Source organism: Periplaneta americana, chromosome 1 (genome assembly GCF_040183065.1).
Source record: "Periplaneta americana isolate PAMFEO1 chromosome 1, P.americana_PAMFEO1_priV1, whole genome shotgun sequence".
Classification (NCBI taxonomy): domain Eukaryota; kingdom Metazoa; phylum Arthropoda; class Insecta; order Blattodea; family Blattidae; genus Periplaneta; species Periplaneta americana.
The window spans coordinates 179,973,000-179,985,400 of record NC_091117.1 but is presented as its reverse complement, the minus strand read 5'-3'; positions in this window follow the sequence as shown (position 1 = coordinate 179,985,400).

Below are 12,401 nucleotides of genomic sequence, written 5' to 3'. Positions count from 1 at the left end.
TTGTTTTAAATTTCTAATTAAAAAAAATAGAAGATGTATTAAGAAAATCAATTGTGAAACTATGCTGCAGATGAAAACTCCTCTACTGTGACAAATATTCTTATTCGCGATCACTGATTTAATTTTCAGGATGATTTTTAGCCACCACTGGTTCAGAATCCAAAATAATTTGAAGGGGACATGCATTTTCTGGTTTTGACGATTTCTGTAATGAAATATCATTTTTCTTTGATAATATGAAGCCAGGACAAGGGGGATTTTTTAGATTAAGTCCTTCTTTTGATGGTATAGCCCATTATGTCGTAATGAAAAACTGAATGGCTGGAAAAGGTTCTTACAAATATATGGTATTGCCAAAAGACCTTAATGTATAAAACATGAGTGTAACATATATTTGTATTTTGAATTTTGAACCTTTCGATTTAGCACAGCACTTTACATAATGAATTCTCAAGTCATTTAGAGTCAACGAAATGGAATAAACTTTTACAGTCGATAGAGAATAAATGGAAGATATGAAAATGTCATTGCCGGAATAACGACTTAAGTAGAGTTAAGCTGTTATTGCACCCAGCGTCTCACTTAATGTCATAATGTTAAAGGGATATCTATCACCGTGCTCGATTTTGAATTGGTGTTGGTCATTTAATATAGTGACAATTTCAGTTTCATGCTTCCCATGCATCTTCATGGAGTCTAAAGGTGAAATCTTTACCTGGATTCCGATGTCCATTTCAGAAATCTCATCTTTGTCGCTTCAAATATTGTCATGTTTGGCCACCATATAATTAGTAAAGAATGGCCAGTGCTATTTTTTTATTTGTACGTTTTTAGAAGCGTTTCCTGGAAGACCTGTAGGCGTAGTGAAATTCGTAAATAGAAAATTGAAGACATGCACTTTCAACCCGTCACGATATTGCTCCAATTGCTTGCATTACTAAAAAGCAAAACTTTTGTTTTTGTTAAGGACATTTTTAAACCAAGTCTTCGAAGATTGTTTAATTTCTGGATCAGTTCTTTTAAAGAGCCTTAACTGATGTTAATGGCAACCTGATGATCTCGTGATAAAAAAATATTGTCAAATCTGTTTCTGCTGTCTTGAAGTGTGCCTTTAGATTTGCTTGGCCTATTATACAGGAACATCATTTTATTTTTTACTAACATTTCTAATATTAACCTGGCTATACCTTTGAGAACCATAAACACCGTTTGCTACCCCCCTTCCACGACTGGAGTTCGATGATACTGGCATAATATACAAACAAATCACTTTACTAGGTGTAGGAGGGAAGAAAAGTACTTCATCCATTTACGTAAACTAGGAAATATCGCGATTTTGAGTTTGATAATTTTCATTAAGTTTTTGTTTAATCAAAATACAGTACAGTATTAACAAAGAGTGTTTTTACTCACAAACTGAGCTGTCCATGCGGACATATTCATTATGCAGTGTCTATTACACGTCTATAGAACATTAACATACACTATAGACAATGAAGTTAAATTGAAAAATAATCAAATATGGATATTTAAACACTTTTTTGAAAATGGTAGCCGTTCATTTCGATACGGGCTTCAGTTCTAAGTGCATATTATTGCACCTAATTGAAATTACCAGTTTCGTCCTTCGTACCAGTAACTCATGTTGAAATAATTCTATCCTATTCTATAAAAGAGTACCTTACGTACTGTAAATTCAATCTTCACTTCTGCCCGATCCGAAAAGATAAAATTACTCAGACATGCTATCTACTGTCCTTCCAAGTGGTTATGTCGCAGGGTCGTAGAAAGCGGGAAAATCACGTAACAGTTAATTACTTAACGAGGCCTTTTTATTTAAGTTATTTTAAACAGTTGTATAATATTACGTAGACGTCCAATTCCTAACAGAAATTAATGTTTTCAGAAAAGAGCTAAGACAGCCCACCCACTAGCCTTTACAGAGATGCGAATAGAAGCGGGTGGGAGAAACCGCATCCCCTAGGCAAATAGGCGACAGTACCTGTGCGAAAATTATTCAATATTGAAAGCTCTTTCGTCACTGGAAAACGCGAACATATTTTTGGAACGTACTGTTTACTGTCACCGTAAGGCTACTATGACTGTATTTGCGTCCTTGGTTCTGTGTGGAGGACGATTGAACTTCATTAGTAGAAGGGGTGGGAGTGAAGTACATTAAAACACTCAGGTACAATAAAAATTGAAGTAAAAATGAAATGATGTCCCTGCATAAAGCTGTATCGAGATCAATCCTCGCGAGAACGAATCTTGGACTATTCGAAATCAAAACGGAGTCACAACTTCCGAAATGAAGTTCTGAAAGAAAACATTGGCTGTAGCCTTAACGACAATTTGAAATCTTCGACGATGAATGGGGATGAAAGAAACTCTTCCCACTTGGTGGTAACGCGTTCACCCGCTAGATGGAAGAAGCGAGAACGAGTCGCTACGCGAGAGTCAAACACACCTGCAACTTGGCCACTGACCTTTCAAAATTTTACATCCAGCAACATCGGAGAAATTCAAGGTCTGCGAAACACGCTTATGCAAGAAGTTATTTTGGGGAAATCATTAGGCTGACCTCTGATCAATTTAAGAGAGTGTCTTCGATTAAACCAACATGGATACTGGACAGAAATAGCAGTTCTTTAGACTTTAGACATTCAGATCAATACATCATTTCTCTTTACATTTAAATTCACTTTTTGAAGTAAGAAAATATGATGCGTACTTTCCTTATACATTTCGGAAGTTTTAGAACATATTTTGATTAGGCTTATAAAAAATTGCAAATGCACATTTATAAGGTGCAGGAAACAGGCGATAAAGGAATAAAACAGAATTATGAAGTAGAGGTATTTAAATATTCACATAATTACCGTACATAGTAAAGGCTGATTCACAATAAGCCGGGAACGGAAAAGACAACGAGAACGGAAATAATGTTAAAATAAATGTACAGTAGTGGCAAAAAAACCGGACCGACGGAACAATCGAAGTCCCCGAAATGAGCCACTGCGCATGCCACGCCCGCATTCACAAGATAGCGAGTAATCTATTGAAATTGTTGTAGTTTCGACTGCTGACGTAGCCCATTTCGAAAGCCGTTAGAAGAAAATAAGCTGGTAAATGAATTAAATGAAGCACGATCGGTTAAAATAACATTTAAAGTAAATCTAATTTATACCTTAAACCTATGTTCGAACTAAAACCCACGAGTATGATATGTTCATATCTGCACAAGTACCTTTCAACACTACACTCATTTCGCTGTCAACTCACTCACTGCACTGGAACTACGACACATTTCACTGATATTCTCCTGATTTCACTAACACTTCAAAAACATTTTACTGTTCAAATACTTTGCACTGCCACTATAAACTATAAAGCTTCACTGACAGGAACACGTTTCTCTTACTCAACACACTTCACTGACACAACATAATTCTTCACTGATAGAACACTTCAATAACAAAATATCAATTACACCCTTTAAATACTGTGTATAATTATCGTCTATTAGTATGTATGTATGTATGTATGTATGTATGTATGTATGTATGTATGTATGTATGTATGTATGTATACAGAGTTGTCGGGAAATAACTAGATATTATAAAAGGCGTATAAAATCTGCATTTACTGAGATTAATTTATTGAGATTAATTTTGTGTGTACATTATTAAATGGAAGTACGGGTACGTACCTTAAAATTGAACGTAGGCACCTGTGGCGTCGATCAATTTCCTCAAGCGGCCGGGTATGGAATCCACAGTCTTCTGGAGGAAGTTGCGTGGAACATAGTGTAATGAAACTAGAAATAATGTTTAATATATAAAATAAGACTAAAATATTCTCTCATACTAGTGAGGATTTTAATTTTATTGTATAAAGAAACAGTAACAAACACGTTCACATTTCCTCTAGTTATATGCTAGGTAGGGTTTGCGGTTTACCACAGTAATGCTCCAGGGCAATGCAACCTTCAAGTAAGCGATTTGCCACAAGAGGTTTCCCTGTATGATTTTTATTTATATATGCCCACCCCAGCAAATGCTGTTTTCACAACCAAAATTACTCGTGTCTCGATAAATCCAGGTTGCACTTCTTGGCCACCTAAACCTTTTCGTCTCACAGACAACTTCAGTCCATTCAGACTAGCGTGTCTGTATATTTATATTTATGAATGATGATGCACTATTGATCAGTAAATGGCTCAAACTACTCCTATTGGACCATAGCCTTTTACTGGGCTTCAGAAGAAGTGGACTCGGTATTGTATTAAGGCAGCGGTGACCAAAACTCGATCTGCAGTGATTACATGCGACAGACAGCCTATGAAGTAAGAAGATGGAGGAAAGGTACTTGGCATGAAAACTACAACCAGTGGTGGTTCCTGTACTAACATCTTGATCAATCCCGCAGATAAAAATCTCAAGCTTTGCTGTATCAGTAATGTCACTGCTGCCATCAATGGTCAGTGAATAATATACGATTTTTCTTGCTTATTTTTTTTTAACTTTCCCCTTGATTACAATTAGGAATTTTCTAAATTCTTCTCTCGATACTTGCTCGAGAAATTCGTAGTTTTTCAAAATTAAAAACTTATTTTGTACAAGTTATATAAACTATTTTAATCATTACTTTTTTTTAGAAATGCTGTTGTATTAAAAGTCTTTAGAGCACGAGATATTTCAAACCCCATTTATTTATCTCATCTTTCTCTTCCTGGCTATGATTTAAGACATGTCAATTCCTGGCGTTTAACAGTTCATTGCCAAATAATATTGAATCAGTTTTTCTGCAATATTATTATTAAATGAATAACTAATAAATAGTTACACTAATCTGAAAATTAAGAAGATTAAAATTGAAATAAAATATAATAATTTTATCCTTCTAAGAAGAGGATCTATAAATATCAATATTCATGCACGTACGGAAGAATTATAGAAACACATAGCCTACTTAGTGGTCAGTAATAATAATAATAATAATAATAATAATAATAATAATAATAATAATAATAATAATAATAATAATAATACATTATTCAGCGTGGCAATTAATGTTTCTGTATACTCCTAATTGAACAGTTGAGCAAAATAAACATATTACATTTTGTCCGACAGAACAACAAAAAGTTCTCCTTCTCATTCTTTACGAAACCACCTCTTACTGCTTGTAGAGACAGAGTTTGTAGAGCGACATGATACCGCCACTGCTTGCCTTCAGTACGTGATTGAAGCACACAGCAATGTACAGGAAACTCCTCGTACCCGTTTGAATGCCTGTGATTACACGATGTAATCACGACACCCGCTTTGGTCACCGCTGTATTAAGGCCTTCAAAATAAATCTGGAATGTCCTGGAATGATGAAGCAGCTATGGTACTGTATTGCATCTTGTGCAATGCTGCCATACACCGTTTATCTCTGCATTGCATCTCTAACTTTTTACACTGTGGTTACATGTACCGATAAGTGGTTATACATAGAGATACGAGCGTTTCTATAAAGTTACATTGGCACTTTAAAGTTGGGAAACAGACCTGTCAATCCACAACTGGTTTTCTCTTGCAAAACCGATGAAAGGTTATAGTCACAGCAAAGCTTGAGCTTGGTACGGAACTGACGGCCTTTTGTATGAAATAACGCGTGGAATGAATATTTTGCAGCCATACACTCTGACATCAGTGTTAACACACGTGCTTGAATACCTAGAGCTACTCGTCTTGTATGGATGTCTGAGAAATTTTCAATATAGAAGTAAATTGTTTGCTTAGAAAGAGCATTGCAGAGACTGATGCCTGTTTAGAGAAAGTTACACTTCATCTTAAGTTGTATTGACTGGGGACATTTGTTTTGTTGTCTTGCCTCTTCTGTCTTGTGGGTATTGTTGTTGTTTAGTCAACTGTCCGAAGACAGGTCTGAACCTTATCAAATGATACCAAGACACCACTTATGAGGCAACTAGGCAAGGAGATAATGGGGTAGGGTGGTTATGGTATTTTGACCTCTTTTCTCAAAATCAGTATAATTCAGGAACCTAGTTAGCTCTGCAGTTGTAAGAGCCTTACAGTTCCGACGAACAAAAAGCACGGAAAAACTATCTCCATACTTCTAATGCCTCGGTGTATTTACAGGGTGATTCAGAATTCCTGTTACATCTTTCTAGGGGTTGTAGAGGAAACTTAGTACTATATAAAGTTTTGATAAGCAACTCGTATCCGGAAACGTACCGTTTCGATGCTATAGTAATGACAAGATCAAATAAATTTCAAATCTACCGTTTCACAGTAGGCAACCCACATTGATGGACGACGACGTCTTCAGCCAACAGATGGCACGTGTCTCCTGTTCACAATCTTGTGTACTGCTTTGACCTTAACGTCACTTGCTATTCAGTCGTTGCAGAAGACAGTACAGTGTACAGTATGGTTGAATACACATTTGTCGAGAAAACCGAGATGTTACAGAACAACTCATTGGCCACCACGATCGCCGGATATAACTCGTGAATTTTTCGTGTAAGGCCACATGAAGAGTCTTGTTTATGAGGCTCCTTTAGAGTCTAAGGAAGAACTGGTGGGACATTTGAACTTTTATCTTATCATTGTAGCATCGAAACAGTAATTACGTTTCCGGACATGGGTTGCTTATCAAAATTTATCCACTGTCTCCTCTGCAACCCCTAGAAAGGTGTCCACACCTGTGGTTAGCGCGTCTGGCCGCGAAACCAGATGGCTCGGGTTCGATTCCCGGTCGGGGCAAGTTACCTGGTTGAGGTTTTTTCCGGGATTTTCCCTCAACCCAATATGAGTAAATGCTGGGTAATTTTCGGTGTTGGACCCCGGACTCATTTCACCGGCATTATCACCTTCATCTCATTCAGACGCTAAATAACCTAAGCTGTTGATAAAGCGTCGTAAAATAACGTACTAAAATAAAAAAACCTAGAAAGTTGCAATAAGAATTCTGAATCACCCTGTATATGGATACCTTATTGAAACAATTAAAGTAGCAATGTGGAAAAGTGAGTAGTGAAAAGTGCAAATAATTAGAGACGTAGAGTGAGGGGAAATGTGTCATACAGAAGGGGGGTTATAGTATTTTTGGTATAATAATGGGTTAGGAGTAAACTTGTGGAAGAATTAATGACAGACAAGAAAAGACAAGTGGAAGAATTGCAATAATAAATTAAAAATAAGTAATGTCCTAAATGACTTGTACGAGAGGCGTGTAAAACGGTGAGTCGGCACTGTATTCTAATAATGTGTAGTGCCGCCTCATCGAAAGGATATTGCTTAAATACAAATATATACATATACATATGAAACAATTAAATTCAAGCTTAATTTGAATTGCAATATTATTAGTAAAACGTATCGCTTTGAGCTCTGCACTCTGTATTGCTATCGGAAATTTACGCAGTTTGATATTTTCAATCCTACGTCGCAGTAACTTACAAGAACACTTCGTATTTGTTCATTAACATTGTTTGTCCCAGAAGATGCGGGTCTCAGAAGTTAGAAGTTCTCTCTTTCAAAGACATTTATCACCAATTTTCAATACTTTTGTAGCCCGCATAAGCTCCGTACATGGCAGTGTAGGTCGTTTTTAAGTCTTTGGTTGTTCGAGCTTGTGTCTGTAAGTTTCTGTCCACCAGTATGAATATTACTCAACCAAGGCCATTGGAGTTCTGCAGCCCGGAACCATGGCGCTACTGCTCCTGCACCGCATCGCGGTAGTTCACATTACGCCCGTGGCTCCACTCACCTTGGTCGAGTAATACATGAAGCCTGTTGCATGTAACCTTCTGTAATAAGTTCAAAAGTAATTTTCTTGAAAATTATACATGAATTGCAGACAATATCTGCCTTCTCTCTCAGTTTCAATGACGTGGTCGAAATATGTCTTGCCTAAAGACTTATCTAGCCGATGGTAAAATCAAAATTAATACTTATTTACTACTTACTGGCTTTTAAGGAACCCGGAGGTTCATTGCCACCTTCACATAAGCCCGCCATTGGTCCCTATCCTGAGAAAGATTAATCCAGTCTCTACCATCATATCCCACCTCCCTAAAATCCATTTTAATATTATCCTCCCATCTACGTCTCGGCCTCCCAAAAGGTCTTTTTCCCTCCGATCTTCCAACTAACACTCTATATGCATTTCTGGATTTGCCCATACGTGCTACATGCCCTGCCCATCTCAAACGTCTGGATTTAATGTTTCTAATTATGTCAGGTGAAGAATACATTGCGTGCAGTTCTGTGTTGTGTACCTTCTCCATTCTTCTGTAACTTCATCCCTCTTAGCCCCAAATATTTACCTTATTCTCAAACAACCTTAATCTCTGTTCCTCTCTCAAAGTGAGAGTCCAAGTTTCACAACCATATAGAACAACTGGTAATATAACTGTTTTATAAATTCTAACTTTCAGATTTTTTGACAACAGACTGGATGATAAAAGCTTCTAAACCGAATAATAACAGGCATTTCTCATATTTATTCTGTGTTTAATTTCCTCCCGAGTATCATTTGTATTTGTTACTGTTGCTCCTAGGTATTTGAATTTTTCCACCTCTTCAGAGGATAAATTTCCAATTTTTATATTTCCATTTCGTACAATATTCTGGTCACGAGACATAATCATATACTTTGTCTTTTCGGGATTTACTTCCAAACCCATCTCTTTACTTGCTTCAAGTAAAATTCCCGTATTTTTCGAAATCGTTTGTGGATTTTCTCCTAACATATTCACGTCATCCAAAATTCAAAATTAATACCAAGGGGAAAAAAAGAATATCGCTTATATCGGGCTTAATTAGCGTTTGCTGCATATATTCTTGAATTTTAGAGTATTTGTAATTTTAGCGCCTATAAGTATAATAGGGCCTATATACTGTACTTGTCAGTAATAGAAATATTGAACTCTCCACTACTGTTGTGTTGTTCATACAATTTCCACGGGCCCGGCAGCACAACTATGAAGTGCTAATAGTCTATCGTGTTCCTGGAAAACAATTAAGCAGTGTTAAGATGCAGTACTAATTGTGTTACAGCAAGTCGCTAACTCGATTGGCGCGAGTTCTCCGCTGATGTCAATTATGAACGCTTTGCTGGCCGCTCTTATTAGTGTAATAGCGAAGAGCAGAATGAGACGATCACCGCAACTCCAGTAGGTCCTACTTGCTTTCATTTGACGTCTTATACTTTACCTTTTCAAGTTCGTAATAAAATTGGAACCGTTATTGCGGAGCAGAAATGCAAGGCTCGGGAATTTCTTTTTCAGTTTTTACTGTCTTACGTTAAGTCAGCATCAGCCACTTAATTATCAGTTAATATAGTCTAGAATTGAGTCCATCTTCGTTAATATCATGATTATTAGAGGAGAAAAAAACTCGCTCAGGCGCCGGGAATCGAACCCGGGTCCTTGGTTCTATGTACCAGGTGCTCTAACCACTGGGCTACACTGAAGTTCAATCCACAGCACCGGATCGAATCCCTCCCCTCTATTGTTTTTTCCTTTTGTGACCTGACTCCAAGTTCGACATATTATATCGTCGCCTGAATGCAAGAACTAGGTAACTTGATTTTTCATATTTTGTGACATCGCTTATTTACTTATTTATTGCACTAAGGAATATGTCTCGTTTTCTTTTACCTATTTGTTATATTGGAAAATAGATGTCACTGATATCGTTCGATCAGTTACCTAGATCCTGGATTACATTCTGTACGATTTTTGCTATGCTATAAAAGAGGTAACTAAAAAACGCAAATTTCGAGTTACCTAGTTCTTGCATTCAGGCGACGATATGTTGGCACATATTAAGTCAACTGCTATTATATAAGGAGTGTCAACACCTGTGGAGTAACGATCAGCGCGTCTGGCCGCGAAACCAGGTGGCCCGGGTTCGAATCCCGGTCGGGGCAAGTTACCTGGTTGAGGTTTTTTCCGGGGTTTTCCCTCAACCCAATACGAGCAAATGGTGGGTAACTTTCAGTGGTGGACCCCGGACTCATTTCACCGGCATTATCACCATTTCAGTCAGACGCTAAATAACCTAGATGTTGATACAGCGTCGTAAAATAACCCAATAAAAAAATAAGGAACGCACTCAATCTTGTGATAGTCATTGTTACCATAACAGATATATTCTGTAGGATCAAAAAATTAATCTTTACTTAGATTCTTCGCCCAACACTACATTTTTACTGTGGAATCTCGGCTACCAAGTCATTCAATTGAGTGCGCTCCTTGTACAGTAGTAGCAAAGAAAAAAAAAACCGGACCGACAGTTGTAGCTGATTTCAGAGCCTTGTTCACTCAGATCACGATAGACTAGTAACTAGGACTTTCGTGGTTCGAATCCTGCCTGGGAAGGAAACATTTTTTTTTGTTCCTTATTCAAATTTATTCCCAATACATTTCGATTGCAGCGATATTTTACTACTTAATTAACTTATTATTCCCAGAACATGAATTTTACCAGCAATCGAAAAGTATTGGGAATAAACTTGAGTAAGGAACAAAAAAAATTTCCTTCCCAGGCAGGATTCGAACCACGAAAGTCTTAGTTACCAGTCTATGGTGCTCTGGAGTGAACAAGGATCTGAAATCAGCTACAAGGTTTGGTGCGGTTTTTTTTTTGCCACTACTGTACAATGGCAGTTGACTTAATTCTAAAGGACTCAATTAAAATTTTGTAATTTCATCTTTATTTCAAGTAATAATTCACCTTGACTTTAATTTTCTTTTGAAATTTATTGTGTATATTTTATTATTTCATTATTTGTTTTCTGGATCCTTATAGTCACCCTTATTGAAGGGCAGATGGTTTTTTTTTATAAATCCGATATATGTTGTTATTATCATTATTATTATTATTATTATTATTATTATTATTATTATTATTACTTATGGCTTTTAAGAAACCCAGAGGTTCGTTGCCGCCCTCACATAAGCCCGCCATAGGTCCCTATCCTGAGCAAGATTAATCCATTCTCTATCATCATATCCCACCTCCCTCAAATCCATTTTAATATCCTCCCATCTACGTCTCTGCCTCCCTAAAGGTCTTTTTCCCTCCGGCCTTCCAACTAACACTCCATATGCATTTCTGGATTCGCCATACGTGCCACATGCCCTGCCCATCTCAAACGTCTGGATTTAATGTTTCTAATTATGTCAGGTGAAGAATACAATGCGTGCAGTTCTGCGTTGTGTAACTTTCTCCATTCTCCTGTAACTTCATCCCTCTTAGCCCCAAATATTTACCTTATTCTCAAACAACCTTAATCTCTGTTCCTCTCTCAAAGTGAGAGCCCAAGTTTCACAACCATACAGAACAACCGGTAATATAACTGTTTTATAAATTCTAACTTTCATATTTTTTGACAGCAGACTAGAAGACAAAAGCTTCTCAACCGAATAATAGCACGTATTTCCCATGTTTATTCTACGTTTAATTTCCTCCCGAGTGTCATTTATACTTGCTACTGTTGCTCCAAGATATTTAAATTTTTCAACCTTTTCGAAGGATAAATCTCCAATTTTTATAATTCCATTTCGTAGAATATTCTGGTCACGAGACATAATCATATACTTTGTTATTTTGTATTATTATTATTATTATTATTATTATTATTATTATTATTATTTAATCTTAACCGATAATATGTTTTCCTCCTATCTGATCGGCCACTTCATCTGACAAAAATATTAAGGGGAAACAGAAAGAATAACTCGCCAGTGGAAATTGTAGTTGAATAAAACACGGAATAAATAAAATGTTTAAGGTCAGGGTGCGTGTACGCCTACCTCATGTTGAGCGGAAGAGTGTCCCAAGACGTTGCTCCGGATTCCTCGCGGTCGTCATCTCTTATTAGGAGCTGCATCTCGAATGGGCCGCTTTCTATCTCCGGGAACAATCTCACGAATCCTCCATAAAAGTTCCCGACTTGGTTTTTGTTTTTCTAGCGCTCACGGCTTCGTGATCTCGCTTTTGTTTCTTCTTTCTTATTAGTCCCCGTGTGGGTTTGAGTTCTGTACATAATTCCTCATGTCTATCTCCAAGCCGTGATGGAAGAAAGACTCGAGTGTTCGTTACTGCAGCAAAAATGTGAAGTAAATTATATTAGCCAACACCTGCTACAGTTCAATTTGTACTGCTTGCCCTCGTTACCGCGTTGTTATTTGCTCAAAGTTATATTTCTCGTTTCTTTTCTAAGTGCCAAAGGAAATTTTATCTGATAAGCTGATGTTGCTGTGTAATGAATGGCCATATATCTTGATGTGTTAGTGATTCACTTCTTAAGAATGACAACAATAATTTCTTTGCCCGAAACAGCAATCATATACTAAAAGCATAATCCTTTCTTTTTAT